The sequence below is a fragment of the Malus sylvestris genome, chromosome 4 (genome assembly GCF_916048215.2).
Source record: "Malus sylvestris chromosome 4, drMalSylv7.2, whole genome shotgun sequence".
NCBI classification, from domain to species: Eukaryota; Viridiplantae; Streptophyta; class Magnoliopsida; order Rosales; family Rosaceae; genus Malus; species Malus sylvestris.
Window position 1 is genome coordinate 19,161,682 of NC_062263.1, and position 27,266 is coordinate 19,188,947.

At 39.5% G+C, this 27,266-nt stretch overlaps 2 long non-coding RNA genes across 5 annotated transcripts; both read right to left on the bottom strand.

Moving 5' to 3' along the window:
- Nucleotides 1–451: 451 nt before the first annotated feature.
- On the bottom strand, nucleotides 452–21,402 carry LOC126617868 (uncharacterized). Of its 4 annotated transcripts, none has more exons than XR_007621565.1 (6): nucleotides 20,868–21,402; nucleotides 20,410–20,529; nucleotides 19,794–19,921; nucleotides 2,085–2,169; nucleotides 1,172–1,239; nucleotides 452–563 (listed from the first exon to the last, which is right to left on the bottom strand). It is a non-coding gene; the product is annotated as an uncharacterized LOC126617868 (long non-coding RNA). The 4 variants fall into 4 exon arrangements; XR_007621563.1 differs by lacking the exon at nucleotides 452–563 and adding an exon at nucleotides 787–837; XR_007621564.1 differs by lacking the exons at nucleotides 452–563; nucleotides 2,085–2,169 and adding an exon at nucleotides 800–837 and having other exon boundaries at nucleotides 20,868–21,401.
- LOC126617867 (uncharacterized) lies at nucleotides 12,053–14,746 on the bottom strand. The gene is made up of 3 exons (XR_007621561.1): nucleotides 12,615–14,746; nucleotides 12,253–12,507; nucleotides 12,053–12,169 (listed from the first exon to the last, which is right to left on the bottom strand). It is a non-coding gene; the product is annotated as an uncharacterized LOC126617867 (long non-coding RNA).
- Nucleotides 21,403–27,266: the final 5,864 nt, after the last annotated feature.

Genomic DNA, 27,266 nt, shown 5'->3' on the forward strand with positions numbered 1-27,266 from the left:
ATGGTGCTATCTACATACTCATTTTTTACCTTTTACACACAACTCTCAATTTTCGGCTGTCGAATCGAATGAATTGAAGAAAATCAATGGACAAAAAATTAACAAAAATGTGTAAAAAAAAAAAAAAAAATTTGTGAATAGCACTACTCTTTTAGCAATCCCATTTCTCTTTCTTTTGGTTTTGACTAAACATCCATTTGAGAAACTGGCTGCTAGACTTTTCACATGACTGGGAAATACATACATTCATACAACCCAAGCACATATAACAAGAAACTCAGTTCCCAACGATAACATTGACATGTTTGTCTTTGAAAAAAAGAGAGGAGATTTTAGCTATCGTGTTGACTAGATCTCGTAACGAGAGAGATATACACAAAAAAATACAATCGATTACAAGACATAATTCTTTCCAATACATGATTAGAAGAATAGGTCATAAGTTCCTTATACTAGTTTATTAACATACCTTCTCTTTCTGTATGCATATATTACAAATTACCAACAATATGTAGAGCTCTTAATTAGTAACTAACTAGAAAGTATGACCCACGTAATGTGACCTGCATGTTGTTGCAGAATTGAAAATTTTATGACATATTCTGGTTAAAACATATAAAAGATCATGTATGCAATGATTGTGGACCTAATAATCATGGACTCAACACCGAACACCTAAATGTCATCAAACCAAAGTAAACTTTCATTTAACTAAGTTCTGAGCACATTAGTTAAATCTGAAGTTAAAAAAAAGTAGTTCAATTTGACTAAAATTACACAGAGGAAGGGAGATAGAAAGAAGAAACAGTTGCAGAAAGGTGTACATTGATACTGATCCTGCAAGTCAAATACGAAAAATGTTCAAAAGAATGTAAAAGCTCAAATTATCCCTAGAATCAGCAGTTTAACAATGAAGAAACAAAATTCATATGTTTATATTGCTTGTCACTTCACAATTCAGCGTGGGAAAAAATGCAAGAAAAAATATTGTTAAATATCTGGTGAATAATAGTGAATATGCATACTATGGAAAGAAAAAAAAACTGTACAAACCCAAATCAATTAAGTTACAAAACAACTACATGTGCAAACGACACAAACGACTAATTAGACGCAAGCCAACTAACTTCGAATTTAACCAAATCATAAAAGCAATCACAATCAAACTAACCTCTTATTCTCATATGAAGTAGAAGATGTCCCCTGTTTTGCCTCTGTGAACAGCGCGCTTTTCACCCTCTATGCACAAAAAGAACACACTGAAAATGCTTAACAACATTACAAAAACTATACATATAGGATTATATATGTATTTGAACATAAAATATAAAGATTTACTAATAGATTCAAGCTTAAATTTAACAAAATAAGTAATTATGAATTGAAAGCAAACTATATCATAGTTGTTAAAAAAAAGCTTTTGACTAAATTTTACAAATAGAATGAAAACCTTGCTCTCTATCAACTAATCAATAGTTTGAACTGTGAAAAAAAAAAAGATTTGAAAGCCTTCTTTACCAACTTAATGACGCATAAAATCATTAATTCCAAAATAAGCCAACTTTCAAAAACCCTAACACGATATCACATTGCCAAAAACCTTAAACCCTTTACTGCAACAAACCTCAAAATGCCCAATAACTGTTCCATATGGCACACACCAATTTTTATCATGAGAAAAAAGCAACCCCAAACCCAAATTAAGCATTTCATAAATCCTATTTACCAAAGTGATTTTTTTTAATTTTTTTGAAAGGGAAGCTCACTAGTGCTATCATAGGCCTGAGCAGAGAGCGGTTCCAAAATTGCAAACAAAATCCCCCAAAAGCACAAAAAAAAATCTCCTGAAACTAAAAACAAAACAAAATTAAACACCCGCATACACAATCGGAGGCTACAAATCAAACACCCAAAATCACATATAGAAAATTTGAACAGAAAAGCCATTTGTAAATCCAAAACCACAAAAAAGAAATTCAAACAAAAGAAAACTGCCATAATATCGATATTGTTGTAATAACACTAGAAAATACTAACAAAGATATTAATATTTTAATTTCATACCACTTGATACCATGACTTACCTTTCTTTTTGTATTTTAACAACAACCCTCTGCAGCTCATGTAAACTAGTTTAGTGAGAATGCGCAGTGCAAAATATGCTCTCATCTATTTCAAGAAATCACAAAGTTTTAGCTTTACATTTAATATGAAAAACTTAAAATTAACCAAAGAAACCCTAACATGGCTACACATGAAGCATATATAAACCAAGGCTATGTCATTTTTCACTGAACAAAAAAGAAAGAAAAATATACAGCGGAGACAAATATTATAGGGTAAATTACATAGTAACCCCTAAGGTTTGAGGTCTATTACAACCTCATACAACAACTTTAAAACATTTCACTTTCATACATTACGTACCATTTTATTGCAAAATAATACCTCCGTTAGCTTTTCTGTCCATTAGTCTGTTAAATGCTGACGTGGCATTAGTGGACCCCTTTACACGTCAGCCCACTCCCTCCAAAACTTGCACATGTGGAACTTTATAGTCCACGTGGAGCCACGTGGGCTGACAACATGGCAATTTTAAAATTCAAAAGTTTCTTGAATCTCTAACCCACTATTCCCATCCCACTAACCAACGCAACCGCACTATCCTTGAGCACACCACCATTCCCAAACCCAGAATCGAGAAGGACAAAGTTCTGGTAACCCTAGCCCCTGTCGCGAAACCTTATTTCCATCACTTTCTACCTGTCGATTTCCTATCGGCATCGTACCCACTACCTATAACAACCCTTCACCTGTGACCCGCAACCCATAATCCACAACCCAGAACCAACTCTTGATTGCAACAATAATAAAGTGCTTCGAAGTGAAGGATTCGAAGTCGAAGGTTGAAAATGACCTAGGAAAGGAAGGAGGATCCGTAAGATCCATTCCCAACATACGGTTAGTGCTTTTTGGTTTCTTTATTTTGTGTTGTTCGATAATGCTTGGACTGTTCGAAAATGGTTGGAGTGTTCGAAAATGTTGGGGATCTGAAATTATGTGTACTTTGTAATTTTGGATCTATATTTCCTAATTTTAAATTGCTTTGTTCGAAAATGGTGGGGAACTAAAAATTGTTTGGTGTTGTCGGTTAATGGAGGACTTTTGTCCTTGTTTAATCATGTTGGAAAAAAGCTTGTGGGTTATATATTTTTGGCAATGCTTTGTTTATACCTTTATCTGTGGTATGATACTTTATTTATGCCTTTATTTGGGACACCACATTGTCATTTGTGGTGTGTCTTTATCTGTGAATTGTTTTGTGGTCCTGAGTCTTGAAGTTTAGGTTTCATCACTTTAAAATAGGATTTTTTTTAAGCAGAAATTAGGGTTTCATCAGTTTATAATAGGGTTTTTTATGCTGCAATTTCAAGGAACAATAAACTATTCACAATCAAAATGTTTCACGGTGGACAACTCAGTGAAGACTTCTATGTTGGAGGGAAGATGGATTTCTTTGACTACTGTGACAAAGACTTCATGTCATTGCTCGAGGTTGGCAATATGGTTGAGGAATTGGGATATGGGAATATCTTCATAAGTTACCAGTTTAGGATTCCAGGGATGGAAATTCAAAATGGGTTGAAGCCTTTGATGACAGATTCAGATGTTATCAACATGTGCAAATTTGTGCCAAACCACACTGTGATTGATGTGTATATTGAGAAGATAACACCTGAAGAATGTGTCCCTCAAGAGATGAAGTTTATGAAGTCATTTGAATCGGTTGCTCAAAGTATGGTGGTTATTGAAGAACTTGATGGTGATGATGATGACCAGTGTAATTTGATAGAGGAAAGGCCAGTGCAAGTGAATAGAGGAAAGGGCAAGCTAGCCATAGAATATCTAGTCAATAGCCTTGGTGGTGAATGTAATGTGCCTTCCCAATATGTGACTCACGTTGTTGAAGAAGTGCCTGATGAAAGGGGTGATAGTGTAGTTGGTGATGAAGTAGTGGGTAAAGGAGTGCTTGATGAAAGGGTAGCTGATGAAAGGGTAGAGGATGAAAGAGTGGCCGATGAAGGGGTGGAGGATGAATGAGTGGCTGATGTGGGTGATGAAGGAGCGGAAGAAGAAGATGAAAATGACAGTGACTTCATAGAAGAAGAATTTCCTGTTGATGAAGATTAGTTACAGTTTATGAAGTTTGTAGATGATCATGTGGATGCACAGAAGGATGCAGTGTTGGCTAGCATTAGGGAACAAAATAACCCACAATCTGGGGAGGGATCTCGGTAACAAAGAGAAGAATTTGAAGAAGAGATTGATGTAGATCTTGTTGGTGAGCCGGATTAAAATTCGGATGGCCTTCATAATGTGCATGAAGATGAAGACGGTGGTCCAAGCAACAGTGAGCATTATCCTAAGTTCCATGCAGCCATGCCATTTCTGCCATTAATTACAAGCGGGATAAGCCAGAAGACTATGTGGATGTTTGTTATTCCAAGGTCATGTACTTGGAAATATATGGACACTTGATCCAGCCAATGAATGGGATGTCAATGTGGGAGGTCACTGAAAATCCACCTATCCAGCCTCCTCTATATACTAGACAACCTGGAAGACCCAAGAAGAAAAGAAACAAAGAGGCTGCAGAAATGGAGAAATAAGCTAATTCTACACAAAATGAGGCTACTAACACAAGTGGAGATATTCTATAGCCACAACAGCTCTCATGGAAAGGCCAAGGGACCGTCAAATGTGGAATATGTAAAAAAAAGAGCCACAATACCAGGACTCATCACAAGCATTTTCCTACAAGACAAGAGGTGACATATAACCTTGTACAAAGTTATATGATTTCTAAGTTGATTTAAGACTTTATTAATCTTGAAATCCTTTAATTTGTTTTAGGCATCAAGTTCTGCACATAGAGTATCTAGTAATCCAGGTGGTGTACCAAGGAAAAGGGGAAGGAAACCCAAGGTAAGCACTGTTTCACTTGTTTTATTTAGTTAGGGTTTGTAAATGAATTTGTGGCCTATATTGTGATAACTTAGGGATTCTTTTGTATGAATTGGAAGTGGATATTCTTTTGTGATAACTTGTGGCCTATATTGTTGTTGATTTGGATATTGTTGTATTGAACATTGGATGTAGGCATTAAGCATGGCTGGAGGAGGTAATTCAGAGGTTGAAACAGATGGAGGAGTGAAGAAGAGAAAGACAAGGCAACCAAGAAAGTGAAGTGTTGCCATACAAGAACAAACTGGGTTTTTTTATGTTGGAATTTTTGCTAGTGGCTAGAATTTTTTTGTGAATGTTGGCAGCAACTAGAAACTGTTTTTTTTTTTTTTTTTTTTGCTTAGCTAGGAACTGTTATTTTGCTCCCAATTGGATTTGTGGCTTATTAAGAACTGTTATTTTGCTCCCAATTGGATTTGTGGCTTATTAGGAACTGTTATTTTGCTACTGGCTGGATATCCTTTTGGGAACATGCTAGGTTGTTAGGGTTTTTTTTATGGTTACATCCAATTGAACTCCTAGATGTTAGCTTTGGTTGCCAATCAGGGCCCGCCCTCAGGGTAGCCCAAGTAGGCGCCCGCCTAGGGCCCCCACTTCGGAACCAAAATTTTTTTATATCCTGTAATTAACATATAAATATAAAATACAGTAAGAAATATCATAATTCATTTGTTAGTGCTGTGGAAATGTTGGCTTCATTTTTCTTTTCGAAACAAGAAGCTGTCTTTCAGTCACTAGATTTTTCTTAATTTTTCTTGTTTTTCAAATTTACTGCCAATCCATCTGTCCAAATGCATATAAAGTTATAAAACTCAAGTCTCTTTGCAATCTTTTTTCTTTCAACTTCTCATTCTCTCCATTTCTATTGAATGTTTAAACCAACTTCCCATTCTCCCATTCTCTCCATTTTAATATTCAATTCGTTACTGTGATGTTGATTTTAGAAGAAAAAAAAACACAAGAGAAACAATTGGCGTTGAATTTATTATACTCGTCAATCAAGTTTTATTGTTATTTACTCTCTTGATCATCAAGTTTTATTGTTCCTCACTCTCAATCTTAAACTCTTGATTGCAAATATTTAGTACATTTGTGTCTAAAAATGTGAATCATGTAATGTTTAAATAATGTTTGTATATTTTTCTTCTTTTGATATTAATTTTTAATGATATTTGATGTGAAAATATAACTTTTTATGTATTTAACGAATTCTTTTTTATACAAATCAATATACAAAGAACCGGAGATCAGAAAATTTTAGGGCCCCACTTCAAAGACTCGCCTAAGGCCCCCAAATTCTCAGGGCCGGCCCTGTTGCCAATATATGGAACATGCTTGTTATTTGGTTACCAAGAAAGTGAAATATATTGCTACTTTAGTTGCCTATTTGGATATTGGAATACATTTTTACCTACTCATTGATTACTAGGTTCAATTATGTGGGAATATGCATTTCTGCATTTTGGATTGCATCTGATGCAATTGTTCATAATTTAGCCGCCAAAACCCATAAAGAAATAGGAATTAAAAAAAGAAATTTTGGCGGGAAATTTTTGAAATTTCAAATTTTGGCCACGTGGGCACTTTTTGTTGAGTTGGCATGACGTGGCAGCTGGATATCCATGTGTGCAAGTTTTAGAGGGAGTGAGCTGACGTGTAACAGGGTCCACTAATGCCACATCAACATTTAACAGACTAATGGATAGAAAATCTAACAGAGGTATTATTTTGAAATAAAATGGTACGTGAGGTATGAAAGTGAAATGTTTTAAAGTTGTTGTATGAGTTTGTAATAGACCTCAAACCTAAGGGATTACTATGTAATTTACCCAATATTATAAATCACATACGGTAATAACAAATATTTCGACTTTTTTTATTAGTTTGAAGCACACTATTTATAAAGATTGATAAAGCTCTATGAATCATAAATATTGACATTTTTTTCCAAACCATGGTTGGTTTGAAACCCCACATCTAAACAGATTGAGTTTTTGTGAATGGAGGCAGTAGATCCAATGGAGGCAAACCTCTTGCTTTCAATGCAGATGCCAAAGCTAGGTTATCTTCAACCCTCTGATCTCCCCTGAACTAAACCACACTGCAAGTACCAGCTGACATCTCCAAAATTATATTTTTTTCACCAACCAGCAAAGCCCGGCACCAATTTTTTCCTATCTTAAACATATGTTATACCATATGGAGATATATTATCCTTCTCTTCTCTCTTTCTTTCTCTATCTCTCTCTCTTTAAGAGCACATCAGTACATCACCACGTATAACCTGAACTAACTCAATGCCTGCTTTGAGTAAATCCAAAATCTCCCTTGCATACAAAGTACAACAATCCAACAAAGAAGATCGTAAGAAAATCGTAAAACTCACCTAACTCAATACTTAGTTTGAGTAAATCCAAAATCTCACTTGCATACAAAGTACAACCATCCAAAAACAGAAAAGCTTCTTTTGACCACACACACACACACACACACACACACACACACACACACACACAAAATAAGGACACGAATGTCAAGCACGGCGTTCGGCCACATGATACTTATTTTGTGTGTGTATATACCCACATGACATTCAAGGTTTCCATTCCATCCATCATATAAATCAGTTTTCAACATGATACTTCCATCCACATCATGTAACATATCAAATAACCAATGAAGCACAATATTATTCTCAAGCCAAATTGATCAACTAAAATAATAATAATAATAATAATAATAATAATAATAATAATAATAATCATCTCCAACGTCATTCCACAATCCTGTCAATTAATCAATTCATGAATCAAAGATGCATGATTTTAACATTTAACTACGTTAATCAATCAATGAGATAACATATTGTTTGTACCATACTTGACCAATCCCGAAACTACCGAGCACTGGCCAACGCTATACTGTCAAGGACCCAGAAGAGTTCCCCTCCGACCAGGAGGCCAATCACTACTCGACACGTGTCAAGATTAGAAGCCAATCAGAGCGTAGCACGTGTCGACATCAAGAACCAATCATAACATGACACATGTCAATGTGACAAAGCTACAAGTTTTTCTATAAATAGGGGTCATTCCCCCACAATATTGCCTAATGCCATTTGTGTTAAATCATTCACAAGAACTCACTAAATTGAGAGCTTGATCCCTTGTACTTGTGTAAGCCCTTCACTACTAATAAGAACTCCTCTACTCCGTGGACGTAGCCAATCTGGGTGAACCACGTACATCCTGTGTTTGCTTCTCTGTCTCTATTCATTTACGTACTTATCCTCACTAGTGACCGAAGCAACCAAGCGAAGGTCACAAAACCTGACACTTTCTGTTGTACCAAAGTCTTCGCTGATTTTGTGCATCAACATTTGGCGCCGTCTGTGGGAAACGACACTTATTCCTACTCTCTTCAGCTGTGTCAAGCTGGTTTCTATCATTCGTACACTTTCTTTTGATCAGGCATCCCTCTCCAGCATGGGAAGCGAAGGAAGCCACAGCACACAGAATGACACCCCCCTTGCACATAGTGCGAAACAACGAAAGAAGGAAGGAAAACGAGTTCTTCTTCAAGCTAAAGTCGATGAGTTGGAAGCTCAGAACAACAAGATAGCAATGAGGAATGAGGTCCTCCAGGAGCAATATGAGAAGCTCTTCGAGACACTTCACGAAGCTAGGCAAGCTCAGACACGCGAGCTTGTTGCCCCCGTGGAAGTCAACCATCAACTGGGTGCCCTCCAACATGGAGGGTCACATGCATTCGACATAGATATCCCTGATAGGGAACAAATTACCCCTCGATTTGATAATCAACATGAGGCTTCTCTTAACCCAGTTGCTTCGACCCGAACCATGAGAAGCGGAGGGAGACACCTCTTTGCTGAAGGGGCAGAAGGATCGAAAGCCGTCTTTCGCGATTGTCGGGATTTCCTGAAGCAACGTCGAGAGAATTCCATCCATATAAGCTCAAAGATCAATGACCCAAGGATTTCTGAGAGACTCGGTCCCCTGCCACGGCCCGAGCCGGCCACCAACTTGGGGAAGGTGCAACAAGTCCTAGAGAGACATGAGGGTACAGGGGACTCAGAGGTGTTCCGACAGACATACCCTGGAAGCCAGTACAGCAAGTCCAGGGAAAAATCACATGCCCTTGATCAAACCTTCCTAATTCCAAGAGGAGATGGAGATTTACGAAAGAAAGCTCCAGTGGCACATAACTCCGCTCAGGACCCCCTTGTCCTACAACTTCTTGAGGAAGTAAACAAGTTGAAGGCTGAACGTCAGGCTGAAATACCTGACTGGAACCAACCCAGGCCTGGCCCTCTTACAAGGAGGATCCTCAACACCCCCCTTCAAGCAAAGACAAAGCAGAAGCTTGGCTTGCAACTTTATACTGGAAAAGAGGACCCGATTGAGCACCTTAACCTCTTTGAGTCCACCATGGCATACCGGATGCACACCGACGAAGAGCGATGTCTTCTCTTCCCCTCCACCCTCTCTGGCGGAGCTCTAAATTGGTATTGTCGTCTTACACCTGAGACGGTAGACTCATTTGAGGAATTGAGGAAACTATTTATTTCCCAACACATTTTCCAAACCGATCGCTTGCACTCTGCAGATGACCTGTACATTATCCGCCAGAGGCCAGACGAGTCATTACGTATGTATGCTGGCCGCTTCAGCCATGAATACTCCCGGTGTGCCGAGGCAGACGACAAGACTGCCCTCAAAGCCTTCACGGCAGGCCTACGTGATTGTTTCTTTAAATACATGATCAATGCCAATACTTGGAAGACTTACTCTGAGGTGATGGCGCAGGCTTATAACCATGCCTCCGCCGAGGCAAAGACATATCAGGAGAAACCCCCTCACCCAACGCCATGGAGGAAGAACTAGCAATAGCTAAAGTTTGACGGTTGGGAAGATCATCCAATGTTTCTCTAGTACAGGACTCTAACAAAGACCCTGAAGACTCCGACATTGCAGACTCAGACTTAGAGCTAAAGCTAGAAGAGCCCTCATCACTAGAACTTCCAGGCTCTGACATCTACAATAAGAAGAAACAAATTCTATCACTACATGCATGATCAAAACATAAGGAAGTTCCTATATTACCCACATGAAGATGGTGCAAAGCGATGCCGGAACCCTTCTCAATCAGAAAGCAATCCGTCTTCCACAGTCACTACAAAACAAGCAAATGAAGACCGTGTCAAGCGCCAAAAAAAAAAAAAAAAAAAAAAAAAAAACAGCTTCATCCAAAAAGCTTCACCCGAAAAGCTTCACCTCCAAAACTTCACCCAAAAAGCTTCATCCAAAAAGTTTCACCCAAAAAGCTTCACCTAAAAAAGCTTCACCCAAAAAAAAAAAAAACTTCACCTCCAAAAAGCTTCACCCAAACAGCTTCACCTAAAAAAGCTTCACCCACAAAGCTTCACCTAAAAAGCTTCACCCACAAAGCTTCACCCAAAAAGCTTCACCTCCAAAACTTCACTCAAAAAGCTTCATCCAAAAAGTTTCACCCAAAAAGCTTCACCTAAAAAAGCTTCACCCAAAAAAAAAAAAAAAAAAAAAACTTCACCTCCAAAAAGCTTCACCATCAAAGCTTCACCTAGAAAGCTTCATCTACAAAGCTTCATCTACAAAGCTTCACCATCAAAGCTTCACCTAGAAAGCTTCATCTACAAAGCTTCATCTACAAAGCTTCACCATCAAAGCTTCATCCAAAAAGTTTCACCCAAAAAGCTTCACCTAAAAAAGCTTCACCCAAAAAAAAAAAACTTCACCTCCAAAAAACTTCACCCAAACAGCTTCACCTAAAAAAGCTTCACCCACAAAGCTTCACCTCCAAAAAGCTTCACCCAAACAGCTTCACCTAAAAAAGCTTCACTTAAAAAAGCTTCACCTACACAGCTTCACCTAAAAAAGCTTCACCTAGAAAGCTCCCTCTACATACTTTCACCTACAAAGCTTCACCATCAAAGCTTCACCTCGAAAGCTTCATCTACAAAGCTTCATCTACAAAGCTTCACCATCAAAGCTTCACCCAAAAAGCTTCACCTAAAAAAGCTTCACCCAAAAAAAAACTTCACCTCCAAAAAGCTTCACCCAAACAGCTTCACCTAAAAAAGCTTCACCCACAAAGCTTCACCTAAAAAGCTTCACCCACAAAGCTTCACCCAAAAAACTTCACCCGAAAAGCTTCACTTAAAAAAGCTTCACCTACAAAGCTTCACCTAAAAAAGCTTCACCTAGAAAGCTTCACCTACATAGCTTCACCCAGAAAGTTTCACCATCAAAGCTTCACCTAGAAAGCTTCAACACCAAAGCTTCACCTACAAAGCTTCAACACAAAACCTTGCTCCAAATAAACAAATTTTGTTCACAAAACCCAAGATGCCCTTGAACTTGTACAAAAACACAGGTCAACACAAACATTTGTTTTGTTCTACACCCACAACATCCCTGTCATAACCAAACAAGCAATTATGTATATGTTTCCAAACATATTATAATAGATCCAACAACAAGCCAAAGTCCCAAGTTTCATAATGGACAAAAGTACAAGCAATTCATCAATAATGAAGGTGCTACAAAACTTGGAATCTGCCCCAAAATAGAAATCCAACCCAAGAGACTTTTTCTCTCTCTCCCTCTTCCGCCTCCTTTCATCTATCAAATTTCTGCAACCTCTGCTCTTCTCCAATGGAGCTGAATTTTGGACACCCTATATTTTTTGAGCATATGAACAACTTTCAAGAAGGAACCATTTCTGTTTGAGCGACGGAAATTAAAGTGTTGAAGCTCCAAACATGACAGTCGGATTCTTGCAGATTTCGAAGCTGCTATGATGTTTCGAAGATCTGGAAATATTTAACCATTAGTTCATTCTGAATTTTTGATATGTTATGAAAGAGACGATGAGGCACAACTTCAATGAAGAAAGCATGCTGATCTGAACAATAGAAAATGGAGTTTCGAAGCTCACAACAAATCTGACGGGTTGACAGAAAAATAATAACCAGTCATTCATCATACCTGAATTTCTTGAGTTATATAGCTCCGAGGGATCTCAAATTTGGATATGTTGTAGTTCACAAGCTGAGGAACAACTTCAATGAAGAAAGCATGCTGATCTGAGCAAGAGAAAATAGAGTTTCAAAGCTCACAACAAATCTGACGGGTTGACAGACAAATGACAAACAGTCACTCATCATACCTGGATTTCTGGAGTTATACTGCTCCGAGGGACCTCAAATTTGGATATGTTGTAGTTCACAAGTTAAGGAACAACTTCGATGAAGAAAGTATGTTGATCTGAACAAGAGAAAATGGAGTTTCGAAGCTCACAACAAGTCTGACAGGTTGACAGAAAAATGATGAACAGTCACTCATCATACCTGAATTTCTGGATTTGTACTGCTCCGATGGATCTCAAATTTGGATATGTTGTAGCTGACAAGGTGAGGAACAACTTCGATGAAGAAAGTATGTTGAGATGAACAAGAAAAAATGGAGTTTAGAAGCTCACAACAGGTCTGACGGGTTAACAGAAAATTGATGAACAGTTACTCATCATACCTGAATTTCTGGAGTTGTACTACTCCGATGGATCTCAAATTTGGAGATGTTGTAGTTCACAAGATAAGGAACAACTTTCATGAAGACGACTTTGCGATCTGAGTTATAGAGAATGGTGTTATCTTGCATCCACTCAGGCTGATTAGTGGAAACGAAAAGCAATTCCACCAAAGAAAAGATGAAAAAGAGAGAAAAGCTACTAATTGCACTTGATCTTGTCTAGTCAATAGCATGCAGCATCAAACACACAAAAGTTGGAAATATTTTTAGATAAGGCATATGCGAATGTGTGACATCGAAACAAGGATTCGTTACTTTGACAAATTAGTAACAAGCGAGACACCTCATTCGGCAACTCTCTTCGCCTGAAGACTTGGGGGACTCCCACCATATGCTACTGCACCTTAATACTCGGCAGTCTCACAACCACTCAGTGACTTGGATTTTTCAAGTCTCCAACCGAGAAGTTTTCCTCACTCGGGAAATTAAGGGAACACTACCTCAAACTACATGCTTCACTCACAAAGCTTCAACAATACAGGTTTCAACAAAAGCAAAAATTCAAAGAACTTTATGAAGAAGGCTTTGGTGTATTTAACACAATATATTGAAATGAAGCAAAGCTTATTTATTAATATTTTCGATAAGCCACAAATATGTACATATACATGAGTCAAAATAAACAAACAAAAGGGAGCCTTCACAAAGGTTGCTTAGGGGAAGTCTCAGCAGTCGGTAGAGCCCCAGAAAGAGAAAGCACCGGAGGGTGGTTATCCGGAGCCTCAGTACTTGACAAAACCCCAGAAGGAGGAGGCATTGGAGGTTCATCATTTGAAGCTTCATTACCAGGTACAGCCCCAGAGGACGAAGGCAATAAATGTCTTTGGAACAAACCCACAAACCGCTGATGATCAAGTAAAACCTTACCATCAGATTCCTTCATCTGGTCAAGCTTCCTCTTCATGTTTGTAGCATAGTCATGGGCGAGCCGGTGCAACTGCTTATTCTCATGCTTGAGCCCTCTAATCTCCTGTTTGAGACTCATCACTTCAGCAGCCAATGATTCAACTTGGCGGGTTCTAGCAAATAGGCGTTGGGCCATATTAGACACAGAACCTGCACACTGAACACTAAGAGCCAGAGAGTCCTTAACAGCCAACTCATCAGACCGTTTGGAAAGTAGTCTGTTATCTTTGGGAGTGAGAAGGTTCCTGGCCACCACTGCAGCGGTCATATCATTCTTCATCACAGAATCCCCAACGGTAAGAGGACCAGTAGGGGATATGAAGGATGGGCGCCATATGTTGTCTGGAGAAGGCGTGGCTGTCTCTTCTCCAAGGTTCAGGTCAAAACGACGGTCGGAGGGTCCAGACATTTTCAAATGTGTTGAAGAAGGAAGAGGTCAGACAAATCAAGATCTTAGAAGTGCAAGAAATGAGCTTCTACTGGTAGAGATTCAGGTGTGCTGTGGAACTTAATGCCAGCCTCTATAAAAATCTGCACTCGACGGAGCTTCAGAAATCGAAGAGGCGTTTGCTTTCTCAAAAGCTGGGCTGCTCAGAGACCACGAGGGCCGATCTCAGAAATTGAAGACGCGTTTGCTTTCTCAAAAGCTGGGCTGCTCAGAGACCACGAGGGCCGATCTCAGAAATCGAAGAGGTGTTTGCTTTCTCAAAAGCTGGGCTGCTCAGAGACCACGAGGGCCGATCTCAGAAATCGAAGAAGCACCTGCTTTTTCAGCCTCGTCAGCACCTGTCACATGCACAATCAGCTTTGCGAAAATTACGGGCAATCTGTCGTAGATTTCTGGTGAAGTAAAAAGTACGTGAATCTTACTGTTCAATCACCGCTCTCCATATGCACCATCAACTCCTCGGGTACCACATATAACTTTATCAAAGATCTCTGACAAAGTTTAGGCACGAGAATTTCGAAGTTCCAGCTACCCTACTATTACCCATAAGGGTAAAGGAACAGCACCACTGCTTGACAACTGGAAAGTCCCTATGTGTGTCGACCTCCGTGTTTTGCGGCAAGACAGGTTGGCAAGAACGTCCAACCTTTACTCACATTCGAGAAAAGACTCCCAACATAATTACTTTCTCAAAAACCGGAGTAGCACCGCTTTCCGAATCTCGAGAGTCAGATCCTCGACGAGATTGCTTGTTCGAAAACCGAAGAGGCACAACTCTCAGAACTTCGAGAGCCAGATTTCCTTAGATAAAGCTTGTCTGTAATCTTCACACGTAATATCAGCTTTCCAGATACCACATACCACTTTTTCAAAGTGCTCTGACAAAATTAAAACACGCGAAGCTGGCAACTCCCACTACATTGCTGTGACCAAGAAGGGTAAAGGAATAGCATTACTACTTGTTATTGGGAAATCCCTATATACATTGACCTCCCTCCTCAACGGACAGGCAAACCTGCAAAAATGCTCAACCCTTTCTCGCATTCGAAAAGGCACCCTCAACATAACCTCTCGAAATACTCAGCTTTATTTCCCCCCGATAATACCTCAGCAAATAAGCCACACCAAGAACAAGAGTATCTCATATCATCAGGGTCGAAAGCAAGAGTATCCCATATCATGCTTTCTCCCTATCTTTGTCTTTGTCCTTGTCCACACCTGCAGGACAAGGAGAAAGAGAGCAGTCAGTCGGAACCTGAAATCAAACCTCCAATTTGGAACTGACTGCCTGGAGCCTTTGCCTGGTTGCTTACTTAGCATTGCTCTCGAGTACTCATCCTCAACTGCTGTCAAGGTCACGAATTCCACCGGCAAATACCTCATGACAGTTGATCAGATATTGGCTCTTTACACTGAAGCTGCCAAGCGTGGATGAGTCACTATGAAGGAATGTTCTGAAGGACCATTTAAATGCAAAGGTTGCACACCACTTCTGCCATGCAAAAGATTGAAGCAGAAGGTTCAACGGTGAGCTGAAACAGATCACTACAGCACGACACCTTTCCATACCACATTCATTATTCCGTCAACAGCAAAAGTATCCCATATCATCAAGGTCGAACGTACTCTAGATTTGATGGACTTGTTTTGACCCTCAAATTTTTGAGTCGGCCTTATACTCTGAAGGGCACCAGAAAACCCTCCAGCACAGTTCAAGAATAAGCCTGTGGAAAGTTACTTCTTCAAAAGCAAAAGTATCTCATATCATCTCTTATCCATTTGCTTCTCCTTATCCTGGCAGTTGAATGAGAGACAAAGAGAAGGAGAACAATCAACCGGAAGCCGAAGTCAAACCTCTGATCCTGGGTTGCTTACTTGGAAGTTTGACTGCTTACCTTGTCTGTCACCTCTTTCGGCAGATCTCCTAGCTCGGCGACTTGGGGGACTCCTACTATAGGGTTTGTATCACACTTGACTAAGCCCAAAACTACAACTAAGCTTCAAGTGAAATTGATACATTACCTTGTGCGTCAACATCAGCTAAATACACCATTCCCGGATGGAGGAAAGGTACTTCCAGAGAAGGGCAGATGAAGATCAGACCACACTTCGGTACTTAGAAGTTTCGTGATTACTCAAGGGATTGGATCTTGCAAGTCCCCAACCGAGGAGTTTCCCTCACTCGGGAACTTAGGGGAGCACTGTTTGTACCATACTTGACCAATCCCGAAACTACCGAGCACCGGCCAACGCTATACTGTCAAGGACCCAGAAGAGTTCCCCTCCGACCAGGAGGCCAATCACTACTCGACACGTGTCAAGATTAGAAGCCAATCAGAACGCAGCACGTGTCGACATCAAGAACCAATCATAACATGACACATGTCAATGTGACAAAGCTACAAGTTTTTCTATAAATAGGGGTCATTCCCCCACAATATTGCCTAATGCCATTTGTGTTAAATCATTCACAAGAACTCACTAAATTGAGAGCTTGATCCCTTGTACTTGTGTAAGCCCTTCACTACTAATAAGAACTCCTCTACTCCGTGGACGTAGCCAATCTGGGTGAACCACGTACATCCTGTGTTTGCTTCTCTGTCTCTATTCATTTACGTACTTATCCTCACTAGTGACCGAAGCAACCAAGCGAAGGTCACAAAACCTGACACTTTCTGTTGTACCAAAGTCTTCGCTGATTTTGTGCATCAACACATATCATTTCATGAATTTAATTAAGGAACTCTATATAATTCCCTACTTGGATTATGAGTAATAACATGGTAAATCTAATTTATATTCACAAGGTCTATTGTGGGTAATTCTCATTCACTCGAATCTAGGGTTCTAGACTAACCTTATGGAAATGAGCAAGAACAAGGATTCCAGACCACTCAACGAAACCAAAATATCAAGCGGTTTCTCATAATCTACCATGACCTGTCACATGTATAATCAGTGCCTACATCATAGGAATGGTGCACTGGGCAAATCAGAATTCAGATAAGCTGCAAAGCTCGGGTGAGTGATAATAATACAAGTATGTGATATTCAATAAAAAGAAAGGCCATCGATCACAGTTTATAAATCTCAAATATAAGTTTATATTTATGAAATCATAGTCAAGTCACTAAAAACTCCGAAGGAGTCACCCAAACATCCAACGACTTTTCTAATTCAAACCACAAAGATTCTCAAAAACTATCGTTCATAAACCAAGCCTACATAAGTAACCAAATAGGAAGTGGCCCTCTATAGCGGATTAACCAAGCAGAGCCATCCCTGAGTAACCATGTAGGTAGTGACCTCCCATCGTAGATTAATCAAGTAGAGTCATTCCTACGAATCTGTTAGACAGTGATCACCCATCGCGGATTAACCAAACATGATCACCCCTAAGTATGTATGGCTATAAGGATCGCCCATCGCGGATTAACCAAGCAGGACCATGGTTCCCTATCGCGGATTAACCAAGCAAGACCACTAGTGACCCCCTGTCGCGGAATTAACCAAGCAGGGTCATAGGCAGTGATCACTTATCACGGATTAACCAGGCATGATCACTCATAAGTATATATGGTCATGAGGATCACCCATCGCGGATTAACCAAGCGCGATCCATAAATAGTATGGATTAACCAAGCAGGACCATTCATGTACCACTGCAACATGGTGCAGACTCGGTGTCACCTAACCCTGTCACACTAGGGTAACGGTCCCTTACTAGCCCTCAGGTTTAACAAACTTTTCAATATGCACTTCAATCACTTTTTCACAAATATTTCCAATCCATGAATCAAACCACATTTAATAAAAATAGATCGAGGGCCAATTATAAAAATATATTTTAATAGAAAACACATTTATAAACCAAGTCATATCCACAAAGGATAGTAATATAAGAAAACAGTGTAATAACCATATCACATATATTAAAGTCACTTACCGAGACAAGTCCGCAAAGTCGCACTAAGTCTTTAGTAATACTAATTTTAGTAATTCAAATGGTTCAAGACATGTTGACCAAAAGTCAACTCTCAGTCAACAATGGGGTCCAAACCCTAGCAATTTAATCCTAATATCCACACATCATATTTCGGACCTGTAACTTCCTAAGGTTCACATTATACTCATAGAACAACATACTAAAATCTCATCACAATCTGACTGTCGGATCTCCGCCAATCTCAAATTCAAGTGGCGGTCAACAATTAGTTTTACAAACTTATAAATCCAATTCGAGAACATCTGTACGTCAGATTCCCAATCCGCTAGTTCCTACTATCCTCAAATATTATTTACTATTACACATTTAGTTTGGTACCAATCCAACGGTCGGATCGTCAATTCATATAATAACCTTGTGGCGGTCAACTAGGTGGTCATCTACGAAACTATACTAAAACATCAAAATTCCACTAAACGGATGTCAACTATGGAATTGGGACATCAAAATTAGCCTAGAATGGTCAGGTGGAGTCTCGGCCCACGTGCCGCCGCATGCGGCAGACGGCTGCTTTGACTCGCCAGAAAATTCAACTATTTCTAAAATTTACCAAATTTCACAAAAATGTAGATCTCGATGAGTGGAGAAAGTTTCATACCTGTGACTAAGCCCAATTTGGCCCGAAAAAGCTTCAATTTCCCTCGAACCTGTCGGAAACCTTAAAAAGGGTGTGCTTCAATCCGTTACTTCCGGTGCTCCATCGCCCCCAAACCTGCTTGTGTTTTGTTCCTAAGGTTGAGGGAATCCTTTTGGTGGTAGTGGTTGATGGAGTTACCTTTGGATTTGATGGATCACCGGTCCGAAGCCCGTCGCACCCACCGGTGCATTTCTCCACAATCCCGAACCCAATCTCCTCGGATTTGGTGTGGAGATGGTAGAGAAAAGGTCAAGATGATGATTGGGAGTGGTAGATCGGCCCAATTCGTCGAAAAAATGATGAATTTCACCGGAGAAACTAATGGGTCACAATTAGGTCGCGGGTCAAGGGGAACCGAGGTTCCCCTCATTCTCCTCATTTCTCCTTTCCCTTTCTTTCCCTCTTTCTCATTGGCCGCTCCTTCCTCTCTCCTCTCCTAATTGGCCCCTCTGTTTCCCCATATCTCTCATTTTCATCTCAACCGTCATTTTCTCTCTTTTCTCTTTTTTTCCTTTCATCCCAGTCACACAAGTGGCACATCTCATGGCTCTAGAAAATCTGGAGAATTCTAAATGAGGGTACAAAAATGTTCCTAACTTTAAACGTTAATAACTCTTTTGTTATAGATCCATTTCACGAACAGTTTGTGCCTACGTGTTCATGTGATCGAGCTCTATTCAAAAATATAAATTGTGACCTTGAAAGGTCTACGGATTTTAGATAATTAATTTCCAAACTTCAAACTTCGTAGCTAGTTTAATTAAAATCTAAATTCAAATCAATTAATTTAAATTCTCGAAAAATAATATAAAATCTCAATAATGTAAATACGTAGATTATAACAGTGAAATCCAGGAATGGGATTTCACATCCAAGTGATAGATCAAATATATAACTATTACTATAATGCACTACCATTTCAAATTATCATGCCAAGAGAAGGAAAAGGAACATTGTGAGGTGAAAAATATAAATGAGAGCAAAGTAGAATTAACAATTTGATGTTCCTATTAATAATGTCTAAAAGAATGTCAATGTCCAGTGCATTCTTTCTAATAATTGACACAAAAGAAATAAATATACAGCCATGTTCACGTAATTCGAAGAGGAACAACCATATACCTGAGTTTTTTCAAATGATTGGTTGCCCTTTCCCCAAATCTCCTAAACATAAAATTCTCATGCGCTCATTTTTTCCATGTTCTGCCTTGCTCCCATTCGGATCCTTCTCTTTCTTCTAGTTGGAGACTCTAATTCAAGTAAAATAAAACATTCAAACAACTCATCTCTCACTTGATTGATTGGTACCAAATGAAGGCCATTAATACTTATTTGTAATTTAATTAACAAAAAAATTAAAAATGCTTTCATGAATTTACAAATCGGTGAACAACAGTATGTAATTAATTAGTATTCTTGACAAATATATATCAGCTGCTTATCCAAGATATAATTCAATGTCGAATCGAAATCAATATTCATATGAACTAATTTAAACAATAAAAATAACGAACTGAATCATTTACCCAAGATATAAATTAACATCACCAACTCGCCTAAATTAAAAACTTACATTCGTGAAATATACAACCTAAAGACAAAGTATTCCCTGCAATTAATTCAAATGACATTGACAAAAAATTCCCAAAAAAATCAATATTCTTACAGCCACTACTATCATATTTTATAAACACACAAAACCCATCAAACAAAAAGAAGGGTTAAGAAAAATACTCACTAATCTGATTTCTCCAGAGCACCCGAGTAGCAGCAAATGGCTCCACACCGCGTGCTTCATGGCTTGAAGTAGCAACCCTTGAACCCTTTTCAATTCAACAGAAATTACAGCAACAAAAACCTACAAAAAAAGCTGTATAAGGTAATTAATAAATAAATAAATATATATATATAAAGAGAATCACCAAATTCAATTTTCAATCACTTAAAATTAGATCGAGAGAAAGTATATTGTCAAGATAAGACTCACTAGGAAACCCTAGCTTTTCTGGGTAACATTTTCTTCGAATTAAACTGAAATTTTGAAGAAGGTGAGAATCGTGACAGAGAATGAGAGAGAGAGAGAGAAGCAAAAGGAAAAGAAAAACGGAAAAGAAGTGGAAGCAGGAGCTCCAATGATGATCGAAATTCGGTCCTGAATTGAAAAAAAAAATGTGAGAGAGAGAGCGAGAGACGAACCTGATTCGCTTGCGGAAGCTAGGACTCCAGGCTTGAGGGAGAGCTCGAGAAATCTATGGAAGCAAATGGAAGAGCTCTGTTTTTCCACCTTTCTTCCTTTCCTAGATGACCAACACGCGTAAATTCAGCCTCCTTCCCTTACCACCACGCGTCTAGCATGGGCAAAATCGGCAATTTACTACACGATCTAAAAGAATGCTAAAAATTGTGAAGAAAATAAGGGGCAAATCCGTCCAGATGGACATCCCTTTCCTTTTCTGGTCATCTAACTTTCACTTTCAAGTTTGTTGGGAACATGTTTCGCCTTTCTCATCTGGCCTTTGGCTTTAGGAGGTTTTTTTGGAATGTGCTTGGTAGGACCCCCTTCAATTACTTGCATTAAGAGATTTAGGGGATCCCATTAAACCTGTGAAACATTCCACGTTCTCACTTAAGTTGGCAAGCGCAAGCCCAAACAAAGCAAACCTCCTTTTTCATTTCGGCTGATTCAACCGAGATTGGGTTGCCTTTCCTTTGCTACACTATAGATCAACAGTAACCCAAAACTGGGTTTTAGAATATATAATTTCAAGCAGAAGACTCATTCTTGGTGTGTTTGAGAAAACTACGTAACGCAAACTTGGAATTTGGAGAGGTCAGAGCTCTAAGAATCGCACAAGGGATTTAGCAAATACTAATTTAGAATAAATCTGTTTCTCGATTGACTTGATTTGTCTGACATGAAAAAAAAGCACAATAAATAAATAAATAAATAAAAAGTTAGAATAAATCTGGTTTTATTGCATTGTCTTGTATGAACATCTTAATTAATGGAATTGGAAAGTAACCGATGTGAAAATTCTATGGCGATAGCCGATAAGGAGTTTATAATCCGAAATTTTTTCAACAAACGGTATTATTTATACCAATGAAAAAAAGGTAGGCTTAGCTTCAAAATTGGCTAGCAATAATATGATTCAAGTTTATATTTGACGACAATCAAACATAAGACCTCTCATTTACAGATAAAGATGAATACCACTAGTACTAAGTGACATAATCTGAATTTTTTAAACGATAAAAATTTAAGTCAATCGTTTTTTTTTTTGGACAAACGATATTGTCTACATTAAGAGGGTGGGGGAATGAGCTAGCCTCACAATGGGTTAGCAATAATGTGGTTCAAATTCGTTTTTAACGAGAATCGAACCTAAGACCTCTTACTTACAAGTGAAAAAAAAAATTATCAGACTGTAATACTAAATGAAAAGTCAATTGTATTTTTAATTTAGAATGTTAACATGACCACCTACAAGATGAGGGAGGACATGAAAAAGGCTTCTCTTTTATTTTTGTTTACTTTTTAAGAGAAAATAAGGGGAAATGGTTGGTACCTATTGTGTTTTCACAAAGGGGTTTTATTTATTTATTTTTACTATAGTGATTTCTGCAATCCTATTTTTTCCCTAAGCACTCCATTATTCTGTTAGGAACTTTCTTGGATACTTTGGATATTTTAGATCTTTGTTATAATTTTTTTTATTGAATATTAATAGATAGAGACACTGAGGCGAGGAGGCAGAAGGGAAGGATGGTAAAATTCATTAAAAGACAACATCCATCTCGGTCATTTGTTCTTCATCTAATAGCTGTTTTGAAAGCAGAACAGATTAAACAAAACAAACAAAGAATCAACGAAAGCCATACGTCGGAAAATTAAACAAAAAAAATTCTCTCTCTCAGCATCCTTGCTTCACTCTTTTGTAACCCTTCATTTATCCGATGCATACCTCAATTATCTCTAACACAAATGAAAATCAACCAAAAACAAAAAGCAAAGTGTATATAGTAGGCGATGAGGATAATGGCAAAGCATGCGATGACCACAAACATGCAGTGAGGGGTTTTTATTTTTCCATAGATGACCATAACCACGTCGTATGCATGATACTGAAATACGTTGCTTTTTTTTGGTCAACAGATATCTTGTATTTTTCATAGTCTACGAGATGTCATGTCTATGTCCTTCATAATTTGTATAGGGAATCATATAGATTTTTCAAACAAGGAGCTTGAGTAAGGTTTCAAATGTTCCTAAATGATAACATTATCCATCAAAATCTTATAAATTTTGAGGGGGAATCGTGTGTTTTTTCAAAACTAGATCCATCCTGAGGTTTCCTTTCTTTCACCCTATTGAGATGTTGGAGTAATGCTGAATGTGGGCCTAAAGCTTAGTTGAAAGGATAGTGATATTCATACATCTATTTTTACCTCCACATACTCTTGTTAATTTTTTGCCATTAGTCTTCTTCAATTCTGGATTTATTTTCATAAGAATTCGACGTAACTGAGGAGTGCCGGCTGTCGACTACCTGACGCCCTCCCCCTCCTCCTTTACCCGGGCTTAGGAACGGAGAATTAGATGGAGATCTCAACCATAGAATACAAGCTGGATGGATGAAGTGGAAGAGTGCATCCGGCGTGTTGTGTGACCGCCGTCTGCCACTAAAGCTCAAGGGAAAATTTTATAGGATGGCAATAAGGTCGGCGATGCTGTATGGCACAGAATGTTGGGCGGTGAAGCATCAACACGTACACAAAATGGGTGTAGCGGAGATGAGGATGCTTTGTTGGATGTGTGGGCACACGAGAAAGGATAAGATTAGGAATGAGGATATCCGAGGTAAAGTAGGAGTAGCCGAAATTGTAGGAAAATTGAGAGAAAATCGGTTACGTTGGTTTGGACATGTGCAAAGAAGGCCTACTGACGTTCCGGTTAGAAGATGCGACTACGGGACAGAGGTTCATGGCCTAAGGGGTAGAGGAAGACCTAGGAAAACTTTGGAAGAAACTCTAAGAAAAGACTTAGAGTATTTGGATCTAACGGAGGACATGACACAAGACCGAGCACAATGGCGTTCTAAGATTCATATAGCCGACCCCACTCAGTGAAGAAGGCTTTGGTGTATTTAACACAATACGTTGAAATGAAGCAAAGCTCATTTATTGATATCTCCGATAAGTTACAAATATGTACATATACATGAGTCAAAATAAACAAATAAGAGGGAGCCTTCACAAAGGTTGCTTAGGAGAAGTCTCAGCAGTCGGTAGAGCCCCAGAAAGAGAAGGCACCGGAGGGGGATCATTCGGAGCCTCAGTACTGGACAGAACCCTAGAAGGAGGAGGCATCGGAGGTTGATCATTTGGAGCTTCATTACGCGGTACAGCCCCAGAAGACGAAGGCAATAAATGCCTTTGGAACAAACCCACAAATCACTGATGATCAAGTAAAACCTGACCATCAGATTCCTTCATCTGGTCAAGCTTCCTCTTCATGTTTGTAGCATAGTCATGTGCGAGCCGGTGCAACTGTTTATTCTCATGCTTGAGCCCTCTAATCTCCTGTTTGAGACTCATTACTTCAGCCGCCAATGATTCAACTTGGCAGGTTCGAGCAAATAGGCGTTGGGCCATATTAGACACAGAACCTGCACACTGAACACTTAGAGCCAGAGAATCCTTAACAGCCAACTCATCAGACCGTTTGGAAAGTAGTCTGTTATCTTTGGGAGTGAGAAGGTTCCTGGCCACCACCGCAGCAGTTATATCATTCTTCATCACGGAATCCCCAACGGTAAGAGGACCAGTAGGGGATAAGAAGGATGGGCGCCATATGTTGTCTGGAGAAGGCGTGGCTGCCTCTTCAACAAGGTTCAAGTCAAAACGACGGTCGGAGGGGCCAAACATTTTCAAAGGTAGAAGAGAGAAAAGGTCGGACAAATCAAGATCTTAGAAGTGCAAGAATGGAGCTTCTACTGGTGAAGATTCAAGTGTGCTTTGGAACTTAATGCCAGCCTCTATAAAAATCTGCACTCGACGGAGCTTCAGAAATCGAAGAGGCGCCTGCCCAGAAATCGAAGAGGCGTTTGCTTTCTCAAAAGCTGGGCTGCTCAGAGACCACGAGGGCCGATCTCAGAAATCGAAGAGGCGTTTGCTTTCTCAAAAGCTGGGCTGCTCAAAGACCACGAAGGCCGATCTCAGAAATCGAAGAGGCGCTTGCTTTCTCAAAAGCTAGGCTGCTCAGAGACCACGAGGGCCGATCTCAGAAATCGAAAAGGCACCTGCTTTTCTCAGCCTTATCAGCACCTGTCACATGCACACTCAGCTTTGTTGAAATTATAGGGCATTCTGTTGAAGATTTCTGGTGAAGTAGAAAGCACGTGAATCTTACTGTTTAATCATCCACTTTCCACATGCACCATCAGCTCATGGGTACCACAGATAACTTTGCCAAAAATCTCTGACAAAGTTTAGACACGTGAAGCTTGCAGCTCCCACTACATCGCTATGACCAAGAAGGGTAAAAGAATAGCAAAGAAACAGTACTAACAAAGTTTAGACACATAAATTTTGAAGGTCTAGCTACCATATTATTACCCACAAAGGTAAAGGAACAGCACCACTGCTGGATAATTGAAAAGTCCCTATGTGTCAACCTCTATGCTCCGTGGCAAGGTAGACTAGCAAACATGCCCAACTTTTACTCACATTCGAGAAAACACTCCCAACAAGATTGCTTGCTCCAAAATCGAAGAGGCACCGTCCTCCGAATCTCGAGAGCCAGACTCCCAACATGATTACTTTCTCAAAAATCGAAAAGACACCGCTCTCCGAATCTCGAGAGCCAGACTCTCAGCAGGATTGCTCTCTCAAAAATCAAAGAGGCACCATTCTCCGAATCTCGAGAGCCAGATCCCCGACAAGATTGCTTGTTCGAAAACCGAAGAGGCACCGCTTTCTCAATTTCGAGAGCCAGATCTCCTTGGATAAAGCTTGTCTGTAATCTTCACACGCAACATCAGCTTTCCAGATACCACAGACCACTTTTTCAAAGTGCTCTGACACACGTGAAGCTGGCAGCTCCCACTACCGTGCTATGACCAAGTAGGGTAAAGGAATAGCATTACTACTTGTTGTTAGGGAAACTCCTATATATGTCGACCTTCATCCTCAATGGACAGGCAAACCTGCAAAAATGCTCAACGCTTCCTCATATCTGAGAGGGCACTCCCAACGAAGCCTCTCGAAATACTCTACTTTCTTTCCCCCCCCGATAATCCCTCTGCATACAAGCTACACCAGAGTAAGAATATCTCATATCATCAGGGTTAAAAGCAAGAGTATCCCATATCATGCTTTTTCCTTGTCTTTTCCTTTGGCCTTGTTCTTACCTGCAAGACAATGAGAAATAGAGCAATCAGTCAGCACTTGGAATCAAGCTTCTAGTCAGGAACTGACTGCCTGGAACCCCTTACCTGATTACTTACCTGGCATTGCTCTCGAGTACTCATCTTCAACATCTTATGCTTCCAGAGAAGATACCACATCTGCCTGAGGAACATATAGAGAAAGTGAGAAGGATACAAGGAAACATGTGGAGACAAGCGTAACAGAACACGTGCCGATACATCCACTACTTTGTCAACAGCAAAAGTATCTCATATTAGCAGGGTCGAACGTACTCTAGATTTGATGGACTTGTTTTGACCTTCAAATTCTTCCGTCGGCCTTATACTCCGAAGGAAACCAGAAAATCCTCCAGCCCAATTCAAGAATAAGCCTGTGGAAAGTTACTTCTTCAAAAGCAAAAGTATCTCATATCATCTATTCTCCTTTTCTTCTCTTTATCCTTCATGCTGCTTGCAAGATAGGGAGAATGAGAACAATCAGCCGGAACTTGAAATTAAACTTCTGATCTGGGACTGATTGCTTGGAGCTCTGATTGCTTACCTTGTCTGTCGCCTCTTTCAGCAGATCCCCTAGCTCGGCGACTTGGGGGACTCCTACTATATGGTTTGTATCGCGCTTGACCAAGCTTGAAACTACAAGTAAGCTTCAAGTGAAATTGATACATTACCTTGTGCATCTCCACCAGTTAAAGATACCACCCCTGGATGGAGGAAGAGTACTTCCAGAGAAGATGCCACATCTACCTATGAGACAGATAAGGCAAGTGAAGACGAGAGCTTGAACCTATGTCATTTGTACTAAATCATTCACTTGTACTCACTAAAGGAGAGCTTGAACCTATGTACTTGTGTAAACCCTTCACAATTAATGAGAACTCCTCTACTCTGTGGACGTAGCCAATCTGGGTGAACCACGTACATCTTGTGTTTGCTTTCCTGTCTCTATCCATTTACATACTTATCCACACTAATAACTAGAGCAATCTAGTCTAGCGAAGATCACAAACTTAATACTTTCTGTTGTACCAAAGTCCTCACTGATTTTGTGCATCAACAATCCTTAAGTCCTTACCTTTTTGCGTTGGTAATGGATGAGTTAACCGGACATATTCAAGATGATATTCCTTGGTGTATACTTTTCGCAAACGATATAGTGTTGATAGAT